This window comes from Acinonyx jubatus, chromosome X, assembly GCF_027475565.1.
Source record: "Acinonyx jubatus isolate Ajub_Pintada_27869175 chromosome X, VMU_Ajub_asm_v1.0, whole genome shotgun sequence".
NCBI lineage: Eukaryota > Metazoa > Chordata > Mammalia > Carnivora > Felidae > Acinonyx > Acinonyx jubatus.
Window position 1 is genome coordinate 93,936,712 of NC_069389.1, and position 25,191 is coordinate 93,961,902.

Consider the following 25,191-nt stretch of genomic DNA (forward strand, 5'->3'; position numbering starts at 1 on the left):
AGAACTCACGCATTTTCGCCTGCCTCTCCTACATACGCTGGACCTCAGGGTAACCAAATAGTCGATATAAGGAAGTGGTACTCTTTCTACAGGTATTCCAGCTAATAAATGAAGAAAGGCTGTTGCAATTAGAACATCATCATTTTGCAGCCCTTAGTGAGTTAACATATAGGTATTGATCAATGGTGGGTGACTAACATTCTAAAAGAGACGACCAGACCCCGTGGGCTCCTTCAGAGAAAATCTACATAATCACACAGTGGGAAACTCTTCAGGACAAAGGAACTACTTTACTTCAGCAAGTAAATTACAATAAATTAAGAAATGGAGAGGGAAACTGCAGATGAAAAGTCTTAAGACACTCGGGAAATAATCACAACGTGGGGTCTTTTTTTTTTTTTTTTGCTTCCTGAGTCAAACAAGCAATGGGAAAAAAAGGCACTCATGAGCCAATTGGAAATATGAACACTGACCTGGTATCTGATTATATTTAGCAAGTGTAACTTTTTAGGCATAACAACAGTATTGTGATTATTTTAACTGTCCTCATCTTTTAGAGATACACATTGAAATATTACTGATGAAATTTCTTTCATCAAATTTAATTCAGGGGCACCTGGGTGGCTCAGTCGGTTGAGCATCCGACTCTTAATCTCAGCTCAGGTCATGACCTCACAGTTGGGGAGTTCGAGCCTTGCGTCGGGTTCTGTCCTGTTGGTGCAGAGTCTGCTTGGGATTCTGTCTCTCCTTCTCTCTTTGCCCCTCCCCTGCTTGTGCTCTCTCTCTCTCGCTGTCTCTCAAAATAAATAAACTTTAAAAACTTTTTAAAAAAATTACCTCATCAAAATATTATTTGCTTCGAAATAATAAAGGTGGGAAAAAATGGTAAGGGTAGAGATGAAACAAGACTGGCCAGGAACTGATCATTGTTGAAGCTGGGCGATAAGTACCAAAGGGCTCATTACACCAGCAGTGGTATACTGAACCTGGACAGTACCTGCTCATGAAAGCCCACTGTTGAAGTGTCAGGAATTCTGACAACACACATGCTATAAATCAGCTCTCTCCCCAAAAGCTGGACGTTAAAACGTTCATCAGCACACCACTGCTATTCCGTCTACTCCTGTACGTGTTATTTTCATTCGATAAATATTTATTGAGCATCTACTCTTGTGCATGTCGAGGTATTTTCATTCGATAAATATTTATTGAGCATCAGCCATGTGCTAGGCACTGGATGGGATGTTGAGCGTAGAGCGGTGAAAAAGATATCATCCCTGCTTGCATTAATTTCCTAAGGCTGCCATAACAAAGGACCATTAACTGGGGGCCTTGACACAATAGAAATGTATTCTCTCACGGTTCTGGAAACTCGGAGTCTGAAACTGAAGTACTCACAGAGCCATGTTCCCTCTGAAAACTGTAGGGGAATCCTTTCTTGCCTCTTCCTAGCTTCTGGTGGTTGGCTGGTAATCTGGTATTCCTTGGTTTGCAGCTCCATTAACACCAGTCTCTCAGTCATCAGACAGCATTTTCCTAATGTGTCTGTGTCTTCATATGGCCACCTTCTTATAAAGGACACCCGTCTTATTGGATTACGGGCCCATCCTACTCCAATAGGACTTCATCATTTTTGTATTTTTCTTAAATTGCGGTAAAAAAAAAATGCAACATCAAATTTACTGCTTTAATCAGTTTTGAGCATTACTGTTCAGTGGTGTTAAGTATATTCACGTTGTTGTGCAACAGATCTCTAGAACTTTCTTTTTTTTTAAGTCTATTTATTTATTTAGAGAGAGAAAGAGTGGGAGAAAGGCAGAGAGAGAGAGAGAGAGAGAGAGAATCCCAAGCAGGCTCTGTATCATCAGTGCAGAGCCCAATGTGGGCCTCGAACTCAGAACCAGGAGATCACGATCTGAGCCGAAGTTGGACACTTAACCGACTGAGACACCCAGGCACCCCTAGGACTCTTATCTTGCAAAATTGAAACTCTGTGCCCATTTTCCCTTCTTCTCAGTCCCTGACAACCATCATTCTACTGTCTATTTCTATGAGTTTGACCACTTTAGATATCTCATGTGAGAGGAATCATATAGTACTTGTCTTTTTGCAACTGGCTTATTTCACTTATCTTAATGTCTTCAAGGTTCATCAATGTGCGATGTGACAGAATTTCCTTCTTTTTTTAAGGCTGAATAATATTCCATGGTATGTATATAGCATTTTTTCTTTTTCTTTTTTTAAATTTTTTAGAAGTGGGGAGGGGCAGAGGGAGAGAGAGAGAATTTTAAGCAGTCTCCATGCTCAGCATGGAGCCCAACTAGGGGCTCAAACTCACGAAACTGCAAGATTGTGACCTGAGCCGACACCAAGAGTCAGACGCTCAACTGGCTGAGCCACCCAGGCGCCCCTAAATATTATTTAAACCCAACGTTCAAATAATCTTTGGGGCGCCTGGGTGGCTCAGTCAGTTAAGTGTCTGACTTCGGCTCAGGTCATAATCTCGTAGTTCATGAGTTCGAGCCCCACGTCGGGCTCTGTGCCGACAGCTCGGAGCCTGGAGCCTGCTTCCGATTCTGTGTCTCCCTCTCTCTCTGACCCTCCCCCGTTCATGCTCTGTCTCTCTCAAAAATAAATAAACATTAAAAAAAAATTCAAATAGTCAATCTTTTCAACAATTAAGTATTGGTTTTATCTAGAAATAGAAGCAATTAGGACTAAATTAGATTTTTTAGGGAAACATTGCTTTTTGCGAACTAAATATAATGAACATACATCAAACAGCAATTCTTCGCTCTAGTACATAAATCAATGAAAGAAAAAATGAATTGTCTTCTCGTATTCATTTCAAGCACATATGTTTGTATTCCCTATTATGTTTACAGGAACAAACCCTAGAATTGGACTCCTAATGTTCCTTTTGATTGTGAACACTGAATCGTAATTAAGATGAACATACTTGGCTGCAGTATTTGTGTTGTCTCAGAATTTGTGAGGCTGTAAATTCAGACACTTTTCAGTTTCAAAGTAATTGTGGTTATTAGACTTGAAGTGGCCCTTTTAGTCTCTGCATTTTGCCCAGCTTGCTGTCAGTAGAAATTAGCATAAGGTAGGTGGTGAGCCACAGGACTGAAATACGGCTACTCTCTTCATCTAATGTATTACAATGGAGGAAAATGAAACAATCACTAGTGGATGAATGGGAAATCAGAAGGAAGAGAAACCTGTGTTCTGTGTTTCAACAGTTAAGGACCAGATGTATGCCTCAGAATTATGAATACTCGTTTCCATGGAGAGTTTTTTCCCAGGCTGCCCTTTGTTTATATTACTTGTTTCCACATTCGTTCATTTTCTACACATTGTAAATAATAATGTGATTCTAGAAACTGTACTGCTTTGTTATTCTTGGTCATGCATCCCTTTGAGGTCTACATGTGCCAGTCGCGTGTAGGTATAGAGAGTTCATGGAACTGGTGTTAGAATTCATGCCTTTGGCCAAGTTTTTTTTTTTCTTCTTAGACTGGACTACTTACTCGATCTGCATCCCATTGGAAACCTACTAGAATTTGGAGCTAGAAGATGGCTGCAGAGATCTAAAAGCTTAACCTGCATGGGCAAATACAATTCAGCAGGAGCACCCAGTGAATGATCATGTCAATACATCCTCTGTAGCAACACGGCCGGGGGTCCAGACACAACCCAATAGCATTCTGGAGACACTAAGTCAGCCACTGGGAGTACAGAGCAAGCTGATGGGGGACGCGTCATGTACCCCTCCAGTCTCTACCTACTGGTTCACCCGGAACCCACTGTGGAGTACTGTCCCCCCACTGAGTAGATAATGGCAGAACAAAAATTAAAAAGTTGGGTGGGGCCAGCAGCAACTAGAGGTTAGAGACGAGAAGTGGAGCCCTTGCGAGTCTGGCCCAGAGAATGCCAAGGGATCATTTTTCTGGCTACTGCATGGTGGAAACCAGCTCTAATTCTTCTCCCAGGGGACAGCCTTGCCACCTGTGCTCTCCTCGAATTATCTTTGATCAGGCTTGTGTGGTAGGAAGTCATGTTTCAGTGGCTGTGATTGGGCCCAGGGCGTTGCTAAGTCTATAATTACTAGCTGGTTTAAATCACAGCGCTTCTGGAATTTAGCAGCCATTTGTGGAAATTGCCTCGATATTTTTAGACTATAAGCTTGTCCTTTTATACTTCTGTGGGAACTGAGAGATGAACAAGTAATAGTTAAGGAAAAGCAAATTCGTAAGTGAATTAACAAATGTGCAAAATGAAGGGAGCTAGCCACAGGCAGGAAAAATGAGTCTTCACTGCAGACAGAAGGTATACTCTTGCTCAATGACTTTTCATGAGGTAGAAAGAGAGGCCTTTACAGAGGCTTCCAATTTTGGAATACCGAAGCTTTGGAAGGAGTTCCTCCAACTAACCACTGAGAATATCAGGTGAGGGACAGCTAGCAGAAGACCTGGGTTCAGATCCCGACTCCTCCACTTATTTCCTGGCTGTATGACATTAGGGGAAATTATTTAACCTCTGTGATCATCAGTTTCTCACTAAAAAAACAAACAACCAAACAAAAAAACCCAACTTCCGGGGTGCCTTGGTGACTCAGTCGGTTAAACGTCCGACTTCGGCTCAGGTCCTGATCTCATGGTTCAGGAGTTCGAGCCCCACATCAGGCTCTGTGCCGACAGCTCAGAGCCTGGAGCCTGCTTCTGATTGTATGTCTCCCTCGCTCTCTGCCCCTCCCCCACTCACGCTCTATCAAAAAAATGAATAAACATTAAAAAAAATTTTTTTTAACTTCCTAATCTCACAACATGGCTGTTGTGAAAATCAAATGAAATAACAAAAAGAACATTTAGCACCACCCCTGGTATAGTAACGACACTTAATAAATGCTTAGTAATAATAATAACAAAATCATCCCTTTTATTCAAGTAACTTGGTTCTCTGGGCTCTACAGGAGAGCAGAGTGATTCCTTTGCCTATGTACCCTCTCAACTCCATCCAATTGCTAATTAGAATTACATGGCAGAATAAACAAAGGGAACTCTTTCGGGAGGAAGTGAGAGAGCCACACTCCTCCCTGAGATTGAGAAAGGTCATTCTCAGATGGTGTTTTTTCCCTCTCTCTATAATGCCCCTGAAATGTTACAGTTGATGCAGCTAAAGAACATGGTGCATAAACAAGCTAATTATTTCCAAAGGAAATGAATGCTGATATAATTTAACGCAGGTGGTGCTTAATAAACAACCCTTTCACTGAGTAAACAAAAGAGGGAAACTGTGAGTAATTTACAGGCATGTAAGTGACATCACTTATGGTGCCTTATGCATGGATGTCTTAAGACCTCCATTCTGTTTTACTGCTCACCTCTGAGATATGTGTCATTGGAAGAGTCTGGCAACACAAACATGAAAATAGCCTTAATCAAGTACATATGTGTACATCCTGCACTTTGCTTAGCGAGGTGGATGAAAAGAATTGGAGTCACTTCTTTATGCGCTTGGGCAGCTGTGCTGTTGGACCCGCGCCACCCTGATTCCCCACTGAAACAAAGGAAGCGGACTCTGTTTTCCAGAAAATAACGCCTAACCCTTTGGCCAAACAGTTGTTCCAAATGTTACCCTCCTTAAAGGACACCGTAGTAATTAGGAATATATGATCGAACCACATTTGGAAAGATTACCTGTGGGCGCATGAGATGTTTAACTTTTCGCATTTTAAGCCATCGCGCTGTGGTCATTTACTCGGGCTTTAAAGGGCAACGTCTGACATTTGGTCTTTGGTAGATTTAACAGGCCCCTCGTAAGCTGAAAGGTTTGGCCTGGTTAAATCGGGTTTTATCACAGAGGCTATTTGCAACTTTATGCTCTGTCTCACAGAAATGTCAGGGTGTTTGCCTTTGCTCTGAGCTGGGGCGTAGAAACTCAAGGTCTGTCCCTGAGCAGCTTGAAAACAGAAGATCCTTGGCTTTAGGTATATGTTCTTAACCACCCGCTCGCAACCTCCGTGAAGCCTTCGTTTTCACTCAGGGTGCTAGAAGGCTTCTGGATAACGGAGCGACAGCCGTCTTTTGGGAAGGACTAACTGCTTAGAACTCTCTGCCACATTGTAAACTGCCAGCGTGTTTTCTTTTATTCTCTCCCTGGTGGGGGGAGGGGGGAGAACCACCCTATTTTGATAATGAGCTTGAGAAATACATTTTCTATGGATTCTGTGGAAACAACTGTCTCATTCGGTATGGGAAATTGGACCTCAGCTGGACTTGTACTGCAGCTTGGCAGGGCCGCTTGTTGACTCCCTCGGGAATTTCTTAAACAGTTGTTCTCCATCCAAACTGTTTCCACTGCTCTCAAGTCCCCCGTCCTAACCCAGCTGTCCCTCCTCTCACAGATGACCTCACCACCTACTGCACTGCAAAGACCGTGGCCATGGAGGCTCCCTCGCTCCCCTTCTTCCCGCATGCTGCCGAATACATGGTGTGTTTATCTGTACTCCAACACCGCCCTTCTGTCTCCAAGCGAGCCATGTCTCTCTTTTGCCTGCCGAGACTATGCCCTCTACTTGGACGTGCGATCCCACCCCCTCGCCACTCCTGAGAGAAACTGTCCCACCAGCTGTGTTCAGTGGCTCCTTTCCCATGGCCTAGAAACACATTCAGGGCTCCTCTGACTTTGACCCAAGTGACCATTCTATTCCTCCGCTTCCTTTCACGGGCACCTGTCATGAGTCAAACTTCTTGCACACGTAGCCCCTGCTCACTGACCCCTTCCTCAGCATTAGTTCATTCCCTAACCCTTGGCGACCTAACTTCCACCCCACACTCTATTATACTCTATTGAAGCTGCTGTCTTGAAAGTCAGCAATGACCTAATAGTTGGCAGATTCTATGGCTTTTTCTTAGAATTCACCCCGCTTGACCTAGCTGCAGCTTTTACCAATGTTGACCACTTCATCCCTCTTAAAACCATCTCCCTGGCTTCCATGAAACCACTACTGTGGGTTTGTCTCCTGTGTTGACTTTTTCCTCCATCTATCCCTTAAATGTAAGCACTTCCGATAGGTCCTGTCCTTGACCCTCGTCTGCTCTCTCTCTTTTGAGCAATTTACCAATTCCACGGGTTCAATGACCTCTGTGTGGGTGGCTACCTAACCTCTATCACTCATTCATGCATTCATCCATCAATTTACTGAATGTATGCCACGTGGGTGACTGTATAATTTATCGTTCTAACTGGGACATTTTGAGTGTGAAAGGGGGCACTGTTAATACCTACATCAGAGCAACAGGCATAAATCCATAGTGTCCCAGGCAAACTGAGACATACGGTAACCCTAAGAATAAGGTACTCCTCCAATTGTTATGAAACTACAAAAGCAAAGCATAAGTGCATCCTGTCCTCAAAGAGCATTAAGTCTAGTAGAGTGATAAGACATGAACGTAAAGGAACCGAATACCATTAGAAAGTGATAAACACCCTGAGAGAAGCCCAGATAAAATTTACTGGGTTTTCAGGGTGAGAGATGATTTGCTTCCATTTCCTTGAAGAATCAGGACAAGCTGTGTGAAAATGGCATTTGAGTAGTCCTCGGAGATACAGTGGAGGAAGCCCCGCTCACGGTTCCTCAGTTTGTGTGCCACAAAAAGACCACCGCACCTACAGGGGGCACTGTTCACATCGTTGACATCTTGGTTATTTGAACATTCTTATAGTTTAATAACTACTTTGTTCCTTTGAAGAAGAGTGACGTGTATGTTTCTCACAATTTTCTAGTAGACAGCAAGAAAATGCCATTTTCTCACAATCGGTACATGACAACGGTCTCCTGACAGATAGAGATGTGTTGAGGAAGGGCCACCTCTTTCTCCTCTGCATCAAGATTCCATGAGCTAGACATGATCCCAAGTAAAAGAAGTGTGTAGCATGATTACGGCAGAGAGAATATATCAGTCTGACTAAAGCATGGGGTGCGTGAGAAGACACAACAAAAAAAGATTTGGAAAAGTGGATTCAGACCAGACTGCGGCCTTGAGTGGCGGCATAAGAAAATCAGACTCGGGGTGCCTGGGTGGCTCAGTCGGTTGAGGGTCCAACTTCGGCTTGGGTCATGCTCTCACGGTTCATGAGTTTGAGCCCCACGTCAGGCTCTGTGCTGACAGCTCAGAGCCTGGAGCCTGCTTTGGATTTTGTGCGTCTCTCTCTTTCCCCTCCCCTGCTCATTCTCTGTCTCTCAAAAACTAAATAAAATGCTAAAAAGAAAAAGAAAAAAGAAAATCAGACTCCAGTCAGTAGGCACGGGTCAAAATGGTTTCCAGAAGTTACCCTGTGGGGGAGGGTGCCTGGGTGGCTTGGTCAGTTGAGCAGCGGACTTTTGATTTCAGCTCAGGTGGTGATCATGCAGTTAGTGAGATCGAGCATCATGTCGGGCTCTGTGCTGACAGTGCGGAGCCTCTTCGGATTCTCTCTCTCCCTCTCTCTCTGCCCCTCCCCCACTCGTGTTCACTCTCTCTCTCAAAATAAATAAACTAAAAAAAAAAAAAAAAAAAAACAGAAGAAGAAGAAGGAGGAGGAGGCGGAGGAGGAGGAGAAGTTACCCTAGGAACAATACATCAAATACTTGGGCAAGGCAAGGACTGCAGTGGGAAAACCAGTTAGCAGCTTAATGGCCTCCTACCGCAGGCCAACACCTCCTGAAGTAGCTCTATGGAACTAGATCTATTTGTTCTGCACTTTAATGACAATGCTGGACGGCAGGAGAGCAGAAGCAGAGAAAATTCCAGTTGAATTCAGCCCTACCATCAGTCCATACCTTTGACTCTTCTACCTTTCTCTTTGAGTGACCTGCCAATGCTATACACTCACAGGCTGAAAATCAAACCCAGTACCTTTCCTCCCAAAAGCATTTCTTCTGTGGGTGCCACCACAAAACAAGGGTGGCTTAACTAAGAGTTTCAGAGGTAGGAGGCCCAGGGCTACTATGACAGCACCATGAAATTTGCAAGGATCTAAACTCCTAGGTGTATCCCTGCCATTTTTAGGGTGTGAGTCTTCATTGTCCAAGATGAATGCTGGAATACCAGCCATCACATCCTTGTTCCAGACAGTGTGCTGGAGAAAGAAGAGAAGAAACGTGTGATCTCTACCTTTTTAGGGAGACTTCTTGAAAGTATCACATAGCACACCCACCTTAGATTAATTTATCTAATTAACCGGGACCTAGTCACGTAGACACTTGCAAGGAAAACAGAGAAATAGTGCCTTCCGGTTAAGTGACAATGTACCCCACTAAAAATTCAGCCCCTCTTATTTAAAACAAGACAAAACAAAGAAAAAGAAAAATGGACAACGGGAGGTAACCGGCAGTGTCTACAAAGAAGGGAAACTCTAGAAGATCGAGAGGGAAAGCCAGGGGAAGGAGGAGCTGTCATGGCTGACAAGTTTTCTAGCCTCGGTGATTGGAAGAAGAGTTTTTCTCTGCAACTAAACTCAATCCCAATATGGCCCAGAGGGGATTTATGCATTTTAAAGAGTTTTAAAATAGTCTTCCCATTTGAAGCAACTCAGAAGACGCTACAGCTCTAGTCCCACTAACAGATTTGATCATAGCTACGCATGTAGATTATGACCAGAAAAGAGCCGTTTGGCGTCCTGGCTATTACGGGCTGCAGTAGCCAGAATCACAATCTACACCACCAGACCTCCAAACGTACTTATAATACAGTCACCATGTTTTATTAGGATTATGCCTTCCAATTGTATTTCCGAAGGATTCAAATACATTACTGCTTCTCGTCGTTTTTGATCTAATATACATGATAGGCACAGGAGTTACACAGGAGACAAAAATGTCATATTCACTTTATTAACAAGGTCGGGACAAACTGATGCTTATGGTCTCAGATGGCTTCAACCACCAAGTCCTCCTCTGGGCTTTCTAGCAACAAGCATATTTTTTCCCAGCCTTCCCTTCTATTAACCCTAAACAGGCCTGAGATTAGGCTTAGACCTCTCGTCATACCCAGTATAGATCTACATGGGCCAAGTAAGAAGACCGAAAACGAATTTTTATGTGTTCCCAAACAGAACTCCCCATTTGCAAAGACCAAGCACCCCAATGTATCCAAAAATGCTGCCGGACTGTTCCAGAACCCAGAGCAAGAGGGATGAGACATATTGCAGAGAAACCTTCCCTACTCTGGACTCAATCAGCAGATATGGGAACAGAGGAAAATATAAAGCAAGAAAGGGACAGGGAGTACAAAAGCAGGGGGGTGGTTTTGAGTTTTGCTTTTTGCTTTCCTTTGCTTTTGGGTAAAAAAGACATGCTGGACCTAAACAATATCTTAATGAGGCAGGTCCGTATTTACAGTCCTTCAAACCCCATTTAACCTTTCTGTGTCTCATCTGTTAAGCACACTGGCCAAGATCACATACCAAATCACTGACACAGTCATCATGAGGCCCCAAGTGCCTTGTTCCCAGTTTCATATTTTAAATAAGCCAAGTGACAAAATAGAGGGAAAAGTGGGTCAGAGAAACAAACTTGGCCTGAAAAAAAAAAAAATCTGTGTTTCAAAATAAAGCCAATTACACAAAGACGTGACATTTCTCATCTAAACAGAAAAATAAGCTAGAGCCCTAGCATCTTTCTTTTCTGACGGGATATACAGAGGCACTTTCCAAGGGTAAGAAAGGCCAAATGATGGACCTACGATCATTGTCAACTCTTTTATCTGATGAGGCTTTATTTCTTATCAAATGTTAGCAGGGTCAGGGAAACAAACAAGCGAAATAATTGGCTAACACAACCCAACCCTAAAGATTCAAATAAGTAAAACAAAACAAAACAAAAAAGTTTATGCTGAGCAAAGCCTGCTTACCACCAAAGATGGATTTTAAAAGTATTAGTTGTTGGTATCTGTCCTCTAGACTGTTTTTGCACCAATTTCTTGTTTCCTTAACTTTAAACTCTTAGATTTCTGCTCCAGCTTTGATAGCTGCCTCTAATCCCATAAATCATAGTGCCCCATTTAGAATAATTTTGTGAACTTTGGGGTTTTGGTCCAATACCAATTCTGCTGGCTCCTTTGTCTCTGTCTCTATCTCTGTCTCTGTCTCTGTATCTCTCTCTCTGTCTCTCCGTCTCTCTCTCTCTCTCTCTCTCTCTCTCTCTCTCTCTCACACACACACACACACACACACACACGAAAGGGAAACTACACAGGTTAGGCAGCTTTCCAGTGCTTTCCATCAGGCACCTGGGGAATATGGAAGAGGCCCAATTCTTCTCACTCCTGGGACTAAAGCACTGTGAGGAAAAATGCAGTAACGGGACCGAGTAGTTTTACTTAAGGCAGAAAAAACGAAAGCCTCAGCAAAGTTGCTAGAATGACTAGGTGTGTGCCTGCATGACTCTGCTTCTCCACACCCAGTGGCTCCCCCCACTGGGGTTTTTCTCCTACAACCATAGCTATTCAGAGGCACCAGGACTCACAACTGGCCTGGGATGGGGAGGAGGGGACAGGAACAGATGAATATTCTCAGGTCCTCCTTTAACCAAAGCGATTCCTCATCAACCAGAGATCCCCTCGGGAGTACTACGCAGCATTCCAGAATATGGAGAACGCAGGAACGCTGCCGATAAACCTATAACCCTAGAGTTCACCCGCTGGGAGCGGCCTAGTGTTCCCAAAGAAGGGAGGGGCCTGCCACTCCCCAGCTCTGACCCACCCCGACAACTCCAGGCCAGGAACTTGAGTACTTGCCTCCCACCCACAACTCAGGGGTATGGACCAAGAGTCAGGGAACTTGCCTTCTGCCTCAAGCACACCACAGAACCTGTCGGGCACACGGCTGACCCTACGAAGACGTGGCCTTACTCACCTTGAAGGGCCGGGTTCCCGCCCCTCTAAGCGCTTAGTCAGGACTACCCACCACCACCATCCCTGTTGTTCTCAAATCAATTGATGTTTGCTCACAACGCCCAGAACCTGGACTCTTGGCTCCACACCCCAATGTCAACATTCGTATTTAGCCCCCTTCAGTTTTGGTGATACTTTAGGCTCACCTCCGAGACCAGAGGTTTGGATGGCCTCATCCAGGTTTTGACTTGGCTTGTTTGTTGGTTCTTCCAAAATTGAAATTGGGTTCTTTTGTTTTGATTATAAAAATACCATATACTCATTGTAAAAAATTTTTTGAAAAAGATCAGCCAATAGAGAACGTATAAAAAGGAAACAAATTATCCATGATCTGCTCACCCAGATGATGATGATGCCCTGTTCTGACTCAGCTGAGGATTTCCTGATCAAGCCCCGAGGAACCCCACCCATCCAAGTTGTACCAGTCTCTGATACTCCCGCCCCCCACCCCCCAGCCCCCCCCCCCCACCATTAGATTCGGTCCTTTAGATACAAAATGAAAGGATCCAGAACTTTGGTCATGGACCGAGTGAGAATATTTGGAAAGCTCTCTCTCATTGTGTGCTTGCCACAAGCTATATAGGTGAGGCTATGCTGAGACCAACATTTAAGGTCTAAAATCATGTTGCACACCTGGGGTGGACACCTGCACTATGTAAGCCCATGACTGCAGACAACTGACCTGAATTACCTCAATCCTCCCAAAAGCAAACACATTCAACATCAGTTGAGACCCTTTTTTTTTTTTTTTTTGAGAGAGAGAGAGAGAAACAGAGAGGGCACAAGTGAATGAGGGACAGAGAGAGAGAGAGAAGCGGGGCTCGAGTTCACCCAGTGTAGGACTTGAACTCACCAACCATGAGATCATGACCTGAGCCGAAGTCAGACGCTTAACGACTGAGCCACCCAGGTGCCCAATTTGAGACCCTTTAACAGTCTTCGGGAGACTGAGGTGTATGCATACACATTCATATACACAAACACACAAACACATGAGATAGTCACATGTAAAGTGATTTATGTTATACAATTCATTTTAGATTGCCCGATTTTTTAAAAGAATTTCTCATGTTTCTGATTTGAACCTAAAATCTTCAAATAGATGTTTTGATTTTCCTAGAAGCAAGTATTTGTCTATCACAAAATATTTCAAGTTCAAACTTTTACAACTTCATTCTTTTAAATAACACGACTACTTTTAATGTAGCAAGACCATAATCAACTTAAGTGGCTATCATTATTATCCCTCCCTGGACTCAAGTCTTAAAAAGTTGAATTTGAAAGCTTCTGTGATTCCAGAGTAAGGGAAGAGCTCCACCTTATGGTAATGTTTTGAAGTACACCAAAGAAAACGCCACTAAGCTCTCTGAACCCAATTTTCTGTCCTCTCTCTCACTCTACCTACAAGATTTTTAGAATTCTCCTAGAAAGTCATAGGGGAAAGGAATCAAAAAATGCACACTACATCTTCCAACAAACAGTAAATCCTCTTCCACAATATGCTCAAAGTGCCAAAATGGCTGAGATTGAGTTAAGGTTAAACAAAACCTTTCACTTGGTCATTGGATGGAATACTAGGTAAGAAGCTACACCTAAATCAGTAAAACACTGGAGCCTTTTTTACTTGATACCAAATAATAATGATATTAATAATAATGATAATGATTACTGAGTACTTATTGTGTACCAGGTTATGTGCCATATATATATATACACTCATTTAATAATCACACAACCCTATAACGTAGGCACTATTATTAACTCTATTTTATGGATGAAGAAACTAAAGGCCAGAGAAGTCACGTAAATTGGTCAAGGCCATATGGTTAATAAGTGCTATTAAAAGCCAAGAACTTGAAGCTCACTAGCCCAGACTCGAAACCACTATGCCATACTGCCCCTCTCTATAGCTCAAATTTGATACAATCTCTCTCAAAATAAACAACTTGAAGCCATGGTCTTGTCCACAGTCTTTGCCAAAATTGGCAAAGGTAGGACAAGACCCGTGGTTCGTTTTCTATTCTTCCAACGGTCATCACAGATTTAGAATTCTTTGGCCTTACCTCCCATGTTCTTTCTCTACTCTGCCAAGGACTCGGTTTGTGATTTTGAGTATAAAGTATTGTCACAGAGTGCTATAGACTGAATGTTTGTGTCCCTCCAAAATTCATATGTTGAAGCCTAATCTACCATATGATGGTATTAGGAGGTGGGCCTTTGGAAGATGCTTAGGGTGGAGCCCTCATGAAAGGGATTAGTGCCCCTATAAAATGCCCGAGAGCACCCTCGCCCCTACACCTCCATGTGAGGACACAGCCGGAAGTTGGCCTTCTACGAACTAGGAAGCCGGCTCTCACCAGACACTGAATCTGCTTGCACCTTGATCTTAGACTTTTCTGCCTCCAGAACTCTGAGAAATAAATGTTTGCTGGTTGAGTCACCCAGTCTTTGGTATTTCTATAATAGCAGTCCAAAGACACTGAGAGGCTAGCTTTTGTGTCCCTTCACCATTTATCTTGTACCTTGTCCTACTCCCCATCTCAGACCCCTCAAACATCATTCATTTAAAACCATGCTAAAATGGGTGATGGGCATTGAGGAGGGCACTTGTTGGGAATAGCACTGGGTGTTGTATGTAAGTGATGAATCATGGGAATCTACCCCTAAAACCAAGACCATACTATATACACTGCATGTTAGCCAACTTGACAATAAATTATATCTTAAAAAAAAGAAAAGAAAACTTCATAACTTACAAAAAATAAAATAAAATAAAATAAAATAAAATAAAATAAAATAAAACCATGTTGAGGGTGGGGGATGGGCTAGATGAGTGATGGGTACTAAGGAGGGCACCTGTGATGAGCACTGGGTGTTGTATATAAGTGATGAATCACTGAATTCTACTCCTGAAACCCATATTGCACTGCATGTTAATGAGCTAAACTCTAAATAAAAAATTAAAAAATAATAAATGTACATAAATAAATAAAACCCTGTTGAAAATTACACATTTCTGGGGTGCCTGGCTGGATCAGTTGGTAGAGTGTGCAACTCTTAATCTCAGGGTCGTGAGTTCAAGCTCCACGATGTGCATGGAGCCTACTTTATAAAAGGGGGGATGGCGCCTGGGTGACTCAGTGGGTTCAGCGTCCAACTTTGGCTCAGGTCATGATCTCATGGTCTGTGAGTTCGAGCCCCGCGTCGGCCTCTGTGCTGACAGCCTGGATGGAGCCTGCTTTGGATTCTGTGTCTCCCTCTCTCTCTGCACCTCCCCTGCTCGTGCTGTGTCTCTCTCCGCCCCCCCCAAATAAACATTTTTTAAAAATTAAAAAAAAAGTAAAGAAAGAAAATTACACATTTCTAAAACTCCACCAGTGTTAATTCGATTCAAATCAGAATTTTTCCTAAAGCATTTCTTTCTTTCTTTCTTTTATTTTTAGAGAGAGATAGAGTGCAAGAGAAGGGGAGAGGGGCCAAGGAAGAGAGAGAGAATCTTAAGCAGGCTCCATGATCACTGAGGAGCCCGATGTGGAGCTCAATCCCACAACCCTGTGATCATGACCTAAGCCAAAATCAAGAGTTGGACACTCAACCAACTGAGCCACCCAGGCACCCCTAAAGCATTTATTTCTAAGAAAAGGTTGGTCTTCTGTGCTATTTTTTTAATTTGGTAAAATCTATAAGCTTGGTGTTTGTTTTCGATTTGAGTAAGCACTAGTTTTTTGTTTTAAAATAAACTCCTTATTTTGGAATAATTTTAGATTTACAGAAAAAAGCTGCAAAGATAATAGGGAGTTCCTGTATGCCCCTCACCCAGTTTCCACTAATGTTACCATCTTACATTAGTGTGATTCAGTGCTATGGTACATTACTATTAATTAAACCACAGATTTTATATGGATTTCATCAGTTTTTCCATTAATATCCTATTTGCTCCTCCAAGATCCAACCCCAAATACCATTGCATTTAGCACAATGCCATTTTCACATCTACCAAAAATGACTAATTCTTTAATCTCATCAAATATCCACCCCATTTCCCTGGCTGGCAGATACATCTTGTAAGCTTTGGAATCTATAACAGTTCTGTCTCCTTCTTTTTGCTTTCTTGCCACTTATTGATGGAGGGAACTGGACCCATTGTCCTGGCGGCCATTCCACACTTTGGGTTGCACTGATCGCATCCCCCATGGTGTTGGTTTAGCATGCTTCTCTGTCCTCCCTATTTCCTGTGAACGGGCACCTAGATTTGGCCCAGGAGTTGGTGAAATTTTTCTCTAAAGATCCAGATAATAAATATTCAACGCTTCGCACTTCATATGGTTTTAACCCTGCCATTGATAGGGGTGTCTGGGTGGCTCAGTCCTTTAAGAGTCTGACTTCCACTCGGGTCGCAACCTCACCGTTGGTAAGTTGGAGCCCTTCATCAGGCTCTCTGCTGTCAGCACAGAGCCCGCTTCAGATCCTCTGTCTCCCTCTCTCTCTGCCCCTCCCTCTTTCTCTCTCCCTCAAAAAATAAATAAATAAAATCAAAAATAAATAAATAAATAAATAAATAAATAAATAAAGCAGCCATTGACAATAGGTGAACAAATGGGTGTGGTTGGGTCTCAATGAAACTGTTTACAAATTCAGGTCAAGGGCTGGAAATCACTGGGAGACCACAGTCTGATGATCCCTGATCCAGAGGATCAATCAGATTCGGTTTTAGTGGTTTGGTTTGGTTTTTGCAAGAATAAGTCTTTGACAGTGCTGGGTATTTCCTGTGGCTTCATCAGGTAGCACATCACATCTGGTTATCTCTTTCAGTGATGTTGAATTTTAGGGGCTCTGATATTAGCAGCTTGATCCATCCATCAGGAAGGTCTCCATCAGTGGATTATATTTCAACCTTCCTCTCTCTTATCTGGTCGGGAGCACTTGTGCAGTGCATGCCTTCAGCAACCTCTCTCCAGCATTTGTTATTGTCCCCTGGCATCTCTGGTTTCAAACAGCACAAAAAATAGTGGCCCTAGAGGTTCTTAGAGTGCCACAAACTCTACCACTCAGTAAAGAAAAAGTTTCCAGGGAGCACCTGGCTGCCTCAGTCAGCGGGGCATGCAACTCTTGATCTTGGCATTGTGAGTTCAAGCCCCACACTGGGTGTCGAGATGACTCAAAAATAAAATCTTAAAAGAAAAAAAGAAAAGAAAAAGTTTCCAGAAGATTTCTTGAGGAGGCACAGATTCTGGATTCCTCTGGATCAGAGGTTGTGTACAGACTGCAGTTTTCACTTTCCAGAAAAAGTGAATTCCTTGCCAATTTTTCAAATCTGGAAGATTTTACATAAAAGTCTGGCTTTTCCAGTCCTCTCGGAAAATGAGGGAATCTGGCCACCTTGGGCCCACATTCAGGTGTGGCAACAACTGACTGGAGCTAAGAGTGACTGTCCCCTTTAGGTGAGGCCTCTATATGAGGCAGACATTAGGAAATGGTGGGGACTGTGGCAACCTGCAAGGTACAGGCCCTGTGATTTACCAGGTGAGAGAGATGCTTTCCACGAGTGCCTGTGAACTTCTCTGGCAACTTCAAAATTAGTTGCTAATGTTTCAGTATTTTTTTTTAATTTGAGAGTGAGAGAGAGAGCGAGAGAGAGCACGCGCGAGTGGGAGAGGGGCAAAGGGAAAGAGAGAGAGAATCTTAAGCTGGCTCCACGCGGAGCGTGGGGCCCGCCGACATGGGGCTCGATACCACGATCCTGGGATCGTGACCCGAGTGGAAATCAGGAGTCAGACGCTCAACTGACAGAGCCACCCAGGCGCCCCGTTTCTGTATTTAATACATTTACATCTCCCACCCCTCTCCAAGTTGTCACATTCCCCTCCCCACTTCTATGTCCCACACCTGCAACATTCATTGGTTTCTTGCATGTCTTTCCAGAGCGACCTCATTGCAAACACATGAAGTGGGCAGCAAGCACTGGTTTTCATGGAAAATCTGAAATGGCACTTTCCAGTGCTTTCAACGTTATTACCAAAGTCACAATCCATTAAGAGAAAAACCGTTTCTTATTCATTCATGCAACAAAAATTTATTGAGCTTTTAACAACTCCTAGGCTCCGGGCATACCACAATGAAAAAGCCAAACATGGTCCCTGGCCTGATGGAATTTATGGTTCTGAATATTATTCAAAATAGAAAAGAAAGAAGAAGCTGACTCTGACCCAGGGATGCCTTCCAGATATATTTTTCAAATAATGTACTAGCTTTGAAAGGGAACTACCAGCATGCACATTCTCTAGCTAGGTGACAAAAAAAAAAAAGTACATTTATCATCTTTGGAACTCCATTGACAGAAAGTAAACCCCATGAATATTTCAATAGGGGGAAAACTGGATCATATTCTATATTCGAAAATTACCAGTGACATTTTTCTTAGACTGCCAAAACAAGGAAATGAGAGACGTCTAGGGCTGCCCTGGAAACCACCCGCCATGGGCATCTTGCCTTTGGAATAAGCTAGAGGCGAGCTGGAAGTCGCCTAACCTGACCCAAATGAGAACCCTGGCTAAATTCCTTCCGGCCTTTTTATGCCTATGATCCTTGGGCACCACCCAAATTGCAAATTCTGGCTGGGCGTCAACAATCCAACAATTTTCTCGAGGCCGTTCCGTGCTTCCTCCCTCTTTATCCATTTCTTGCCACTTTTCTCTCTCCCATTTCCACTGCCCGGTCTGGGCCTCTTATTCCATGAGCAACAAAGTCTGCTCCCATGCCCGCCACTTCTTCCTCGAATAATCACTCCACTTCCTGTTGCTAGTTGAAGACAGGCTCTCTGTTCTACGACACCGTGTCCCGTACGGTCATCCTGAGGCAACTCTTTTTTCTAGAGTTTGTATACCGGGCCAGAATGAGGGTTAGGGAGAGCTGTGACCATTCTCCTTACTCCCCCCACCTGCCCTCACACACACTGCATTTTCTAAACCAGGAGTTGACAAATGTTTACTTGACGCACCCGACAGTAAGTATTTTAGGAGTTGTGGGACATACTGGCTCTGACCGAACTACCTGACTCTACTGTCGTAGCTTGAAAGCAGCCATAGACAATAGGCAAACAAATGGGCATGGCTGGGTTCCAATAAAACTTTCTTTACAAAAATGGGCCGCAAGACCAGATTTGACCCAAGGGAAGGTTGCTGACCTGTAGTCTAAACTATTAATCTTTCCAGCTGCTGCAAAACAAAGCAAACCCCTTCCTACTTGGAAATCACACTAACTAGGGGTGCCTGGATGGCTCAGCCAGTTAAGAGTCCGACTTTGTATTTCAGCTCAGGCCATGATCTCACAGCTCCAGGGATAAGCCCCACCTAGGGCTTTGTGCTGACAGCACAGAGTCTTCTTGGGATTCTCTCTCTCTCTCCCATTCTCTGCCCCTCCTCTGCTCACTCTTTTTCTCCCTCTCTCAAAATAAATAAATATGAAAGAAAGAAGGAAGGAAGGAAGGAAGGAAGGAAGGAAGGAAGGAAGGAAGGAAGGAAAGAAAGAAAGAAAGAAAGAAAGAAAGAAAGAAAGAAAGAAAGAAAATCACACTAACTATATACCCCATCTTAACCTCTCCCTTGTTCCTGTCATGTACTCAATTCTCAGTTCAGCCATGTTTATTAAGGATCCTGGCATCCGGTTCACAGGCCATCTCTAGTCCCAACATCATCCTGGATGGTTTCTAAATCCACAAGGATGATCAGTGTAACACCATGGCCCTCACAGTGCCTTGACTTCCTCAATTCCAGTGACTTTCACCTCCACTCCGTTTCAACAACCTACTCCTTTGGGAACTATTACACTTTTGATATCCTCAAACCAATACCCCAGGCTGACCGCAACTCCTATCCTACAGACTTTCCAAGTCCTTACTCCCCAGTAAATCTGCTCTTTGACCTGAGACCCCCTGCCTTTCCTCCCAGTTAGTTGGCCTCCGTCTGACCTCACTTCCCCCCTCCCCAGTCTGGACACACCATGGTCAATCACTATTCTTTCCGGCTGCATCCTCAGTCTCCTCGTGCTCCCTTCTTTCTGCTGTTCTTTGTCGACACCATACCCCACTCCTGAATCAATTGAATCGCCAGATTTCCCTGATCCTGTAGCCAAGTGGCCGAACACAGTGGGTGAATACTGTACTGAACCTGAGTCCCATAAAATCATGATTTTAAATCGTATCTGGGCCCTCACTACCTCTAGGCTATCTCTCTCAATGGCTTCTGTTTAACTCCCCTATCACATTTACCTTAGGCAAGGCAACGTAGTCTTATAAAGAGATCTCAGGCTTAAAAAACAAAGTTGGGTCTGAAATCTGGTTCCACTTACTAGATGTATGGTCTTGAGCAGGTGACCTAACTTCCTTTCACATCAGTTTTTTTCATGAGTAAAACAAAAATAATTCCTACTTTATATGTTAAGATTACATATGTAAAACAACACCACCAGCAGCAGGTGCGCAATAAATGATAGCTATTAATACAAGCTCACATTCAGTAGGTGACTATACCTACTTCACTAAGCCCATTAAGTGTTTCTTAGCTGGAGTTCTCCAGAAAGCAGAGCAATGGTTGATGTGCTATTGGGCTGAACCATATGAAAGTGCTGAGATTCAACTGTTTTGACATACAGAAACCATCCGGTTCAACCTAATGCATTATTAGAGAATGCAATCCCAGAAAAGCAACAGGGAGGGAAAGGGGAAAACGAAGGAAAGAGAGAGTCCATATGAAGGTGCATTGGTATCACGCTTGAGCTCATGGGGCCATTTTTTGGGAGATCATAAATACAAGACTTGCATCTCTGATTAGTCAACATGAAGGATGGAAAGAGAATTTAACAGCTAGCTCTCATCTTTTATTGACCAAAGCTTTGCACCAATGGGCTGGGTTAACTCCTCTCCACTGTGCATGGAATCTCAACACCCACAGGAAGGCCCCAGGGCATGTGGTGAGAAACTGGCAGATTGCACTGGTGTAAGTCCATCAGAGCCCCCTCAGAGAACCAGTAAGAGGTGGCTGACAGAACACATGAATTCCCTCAATTTCTTCTTACTCTGCACTTTCCTATAAGTGCGATTCACTCTTTCTTTCACCTCCCCCACCCTCCCCACCCCCACCTGTGCTCTCAATCTTGATCCCTCCAACCTCCAGAACCTTTTACCTTCAACTCCTCCCACTGTCCTGATCCCTTCCCCTCTACCTTTATACCTGCTTAGGACTTTCCTTAAAACATCCTTCCCTTACTTCACACAGGCTTCTGGCTACTTCTTTTCTCTTTCTTTCTCAGCAACATATCTTAAATGAATAATCCAGAGTTACTATCTCTACTTTCTCCCCTCAGGACCACATGAATGCATCTCGTCACTGCACCGAAAACACCTTTGCTGAGGTCACCAACGACCATATCCATTTGACCATATCCAATAGACATAATTCCAGCTCTATCTACCTTGGTTTCTCTGCAACATTTGGTCTTGTTGACCCCTCCAGCCTTACTGAAATTCTTGGTTCAGTTATCATGCCACCATTATTTGTCACTTCTCCTCATTCTTTGGCTGGCCTCTTTCCTCTCAGCCTCTATCCAGTCCTCAAGAGTTGGTGTTCCCAAGAATACTTTCCTCAGCCTCTTTCTCCTCTTGCCCTACACCCTCCTCTTACCCTCCCGAGAGGCTATCATCATTCCCTGGATTTCAAGTATCGCTATGTGCTAATGACTTCCAAATTCATATCTCCAGCCGGACCTCTCCCTGCACACTCATCTTGGAAACACCCACCAAGCAGCTGGATATATCCACCAAAGCAAGACAGCCCAGCTGCTTGATGGGTACTTCAAACAGGCACCTCACACTCGACATATTAAAACCTGAACTCATTGTATTCCCCAACCGCCTCTACCCTAATCTTGCCCATAAAATCTATCTGCAGACAATGCCTGCTCTCCTCATTAAGGTGTTCCAGATGCTTGCTCTGATCTCTCTGGCTCAGCCACACCCCAGAACTTGTTATTTATTCCTGGACTCTTCCATTTGAGCTGCCCTTGAAATTCCTCTACCAGGGAAGGGTTTGGGTACTGGGAACAAGAATTTTTCACACACAAAAATCATGGACTCCTCTGTGCTGGCAGCTGGAGCCTGTTTTGGATTCTGTGTCTCCCTCTCTCTCTCTGCCTCGCCCCCCAACTCGCCCTCTGTCTCTCTCTCAAAAATAAATAAACATTAAAAAAAAGTTTTTTTAAATAAAAGAAAAAGAAAAAGAAAGCTATTTCAGGGGAGCCTGGCTGGCTCAGTCAGTTAGGTGTCTGACTTTGGTTCAGGTCATGATCTCACTGATTCAGAGTTCAAGCCCCGTGTCAGGCTCTACGCTGACAGCTTGGAGCCTGGAGCCTGCTTCGGATTCTGTGTCTCCCTCTCACTCTGCCCCTCCCCTGCTCGCGCTCTGTCTCTCTCTCTCTCTCAAAAATAAATAAACATTGAAAACAAAAATTAAAAAAAAAAAAGAAAGCTATTTCAGGAATCCAGAAATGAGGTAATCAGCACAGCCAAGGCAACCACACCTGCCTCCTCTCTTCACTTGTAATCCCTTGTCCAACAGAATCTAAATGAGGAACCTCAGCCAGCACTGGAGGACAGATGGCTATATTTGGAATAAGTTCAGAACATAACAATGACAAATAATGATTGACATCACTACAGGTCACTCTTGCTGTTTTAAATTTTTAACAAGAGGTCCTTTGCCACTTCAGCATAAATATCTAAAGTGTCCCCTTCACATTGAGCGCTACAATTTCAGGCTATTTACTAGGGCATTGCCAATACAGGAAGAATGTCTCCTAAATTGTCCATGCCTTACTTTGCAAATTGTCCTTCATTAGGCTCACATTTTAGAATTGAGTTACAAGATTTAAAAAAAAAAAAATTCTCTAAAGGCTCATACAGCTTTCATGGTTATAGCCCTGAAATAGGAGTTACACCTCTAGATATGACAAAAGCTATGATGAAAATGTTTATAATCACATTTGGTCAACCAACTACAGCCTTATTTACTCATATAAGGAAAGACATTTTACTTATTTGTTCCTATATCCAAATGACTTCTCATTTGAATCCTAGCACCAAGGATCCATGGCTACTGTAATCAAAATATAAAATGTGGGGATAGAAAGAAAGAAAGGATTATAAACTTTTATTTTAATAGTTACTAGGAAACTGGTTTGATAAACTAATATGACTAAGAAGATAATTACAATTAAGAAAGAAATATCCATAATTCACTAAAACAAAATATCTTGTACTTGTGAGACACAATTTAATAAAGGTGTTGGAACATATTTTTTTACCTCAGCTGCAATGTATATACCACACATAGTATCTAAAAGTCTCAAAGATATTTTACATTATTCACAATAAATTCATATGAGATTCAGTTTAATAATGCCATCTGGCTATGAATAGAAAGAATTTAAATTTAAGTTTCAAGAAATAAGATAAGGTAGCACATTTTCTTTGATCACTATACTGCAAAACAGAGCAATGCTATGGCCAATCCAAGAAGACAGGGTCATAATCAAATGCCATTTAAAATAAAGAGTTACGGGCTGCCTGGGTGGCTCAGTTGGTTAAGCATCCGACTTCGGCTCAAGTCATGATCTCATGGTTCGTGAGTTCCAGCCCTGCATTGGGCTCTGTGCTGACAGCTCAGAGCCCGTAGTCTGCTTCGGATTCTGTGTCTCCTTTTCTCTCTGTCCCTCCCCCCCACCTCAAAAATAAATAACATTAAAAAAATTATTTAAGAAAAGACCTTCAGTTTAAAACAATAAAATAAAATAAAATAAAATAAAATAAAATAAAATAGTTATGGTGCTCACTTTGGCAGCACATAGACTAAAACTGGAATGATGCAGAGAAGATTAACATGGCCCCGGTGCAAGGATGACATGCAAATTCATGAAGCATTCTATATTTTTTAAATAAAAAAGAAAATAAAATAAAAAGTTATGAAAATGAAGCATTTTTACTATTTAAGCCTTAGATAATCAAAATATCATTTGAACTATTAGAAATTCAAGAGTAAATCAAAATCCAAAGCAAGACCTATGATTTTTTTAAAGTTTATTTATTTATTTATTTTGAGAGAGGGAAAGAGAGTGCGAGGGGGAAAGGGGCAGAGAGAGAGGGAGAGAGGGAGAATCCTAGGCAGGCTCTGCGCCATCATTGCACAGAGCCCAAGGTGGTACCTGAACTCACAAACCGTGAGACTGTGACCTGAGCGGAGATCAAGAGTCGGATGCTTAACCAACTGAGCCACCCAAGTGCCCCCTTTTCTTTTTAAAATTTTTTAATGTTTGATTATTTGTGAGAGAGAGAGAGAGAGAGAGAGAGAGAGAGAGAGAGACAGAGCGTGAGCAGGGAAGGGAAGAGAGAGAGGGAAACACAGAATCTGAAGCAGGCTCCAGGCTCCGTGCTGTCAGCACAGAACCCGATGTGGGGCTCAAACCCATGAACAGCAAGGGCATGACCTGAGCCAAAGTCAGACGCTTAACTGACTGAGCCACCCAGGTGCCCCTTATGATTTTTTTATCTTAGAGAGAGAGAGAGAATGTACATGCAAGTGGGGTGGAGGGGCAGAGGAAGAGAGAGAATCTTAAGCAGGCTCTACACTGACATGGGGCTTGATCTCATGACCCTGGGATCATGACCTGAGATGAAATCAAGTCAGACACAACCAACTGTACTACCCAAGCTCCTTTATTACTATTTTAAGGCTTGTTCTTTTTTTTTTCTTTTTTTAGTTTATTGATTTTTGAAAGAGAGAGCGCGTGCACGCACAAGTGGAGTAGGGGCAGAGAGAGAGAGAGAATCCCAAGCAGGCTTCATACTGTCAGTGCAGAGACTGACACGGGAGTCAAACTCACGAACTGTTAGATCATGACCTAAGCTGAAGTCAGGCACTTAACCGACTGAGCCATCCATGTGCCCCTAAACCTTATTCTTCTTAAATGTAAGGGAAGACACCTCTCTGAATATTGAGCCCTAGTGTATCTGTTCCTAAACAGTTTTCTGAGGTTTCTTCAAAATTAGTTGCATACAATTTTATCCTGCCTCTAAGAGGTCAGTGGTATGGTCTGAGGTTGTCAACACTGTTTTCAGACCTTAAAAGTTGTAGGTCAACCAACAGATCTAACAAATTAAACAAGCGGTAGATAAACCCTATATCTGCGTCTCATGTTAGGCAAC

The 25,191-nt window shown here is 43.1% G+C and overlaps 1 long non-coding RNA gene and 1 other non-coding gene across 2 annotated transcripts in view; one reads left to right on the forward strand and one right to left on the reverse strand.

Moving 5' to 3' along the window:
* The window catches only part of LOC113597651 (uncharacterized), a 149,468-nt gene that overhangs the window by 57,695 nt on the left and 66,582 nt on the right, over positions 1 to 25,191 (reverse strand). The gene's annotated exons all lie outside the window — the stretch shown is intronic.
* Positions 23,815 to 23,921, forward strand: LOC113597666 (U6 spliceosomal RNA). The gene has a single exon (XR_003418460.1). It is a non-coding gene; the product is annotated as a U6 spliceosomal RNA (small nuclear RNA).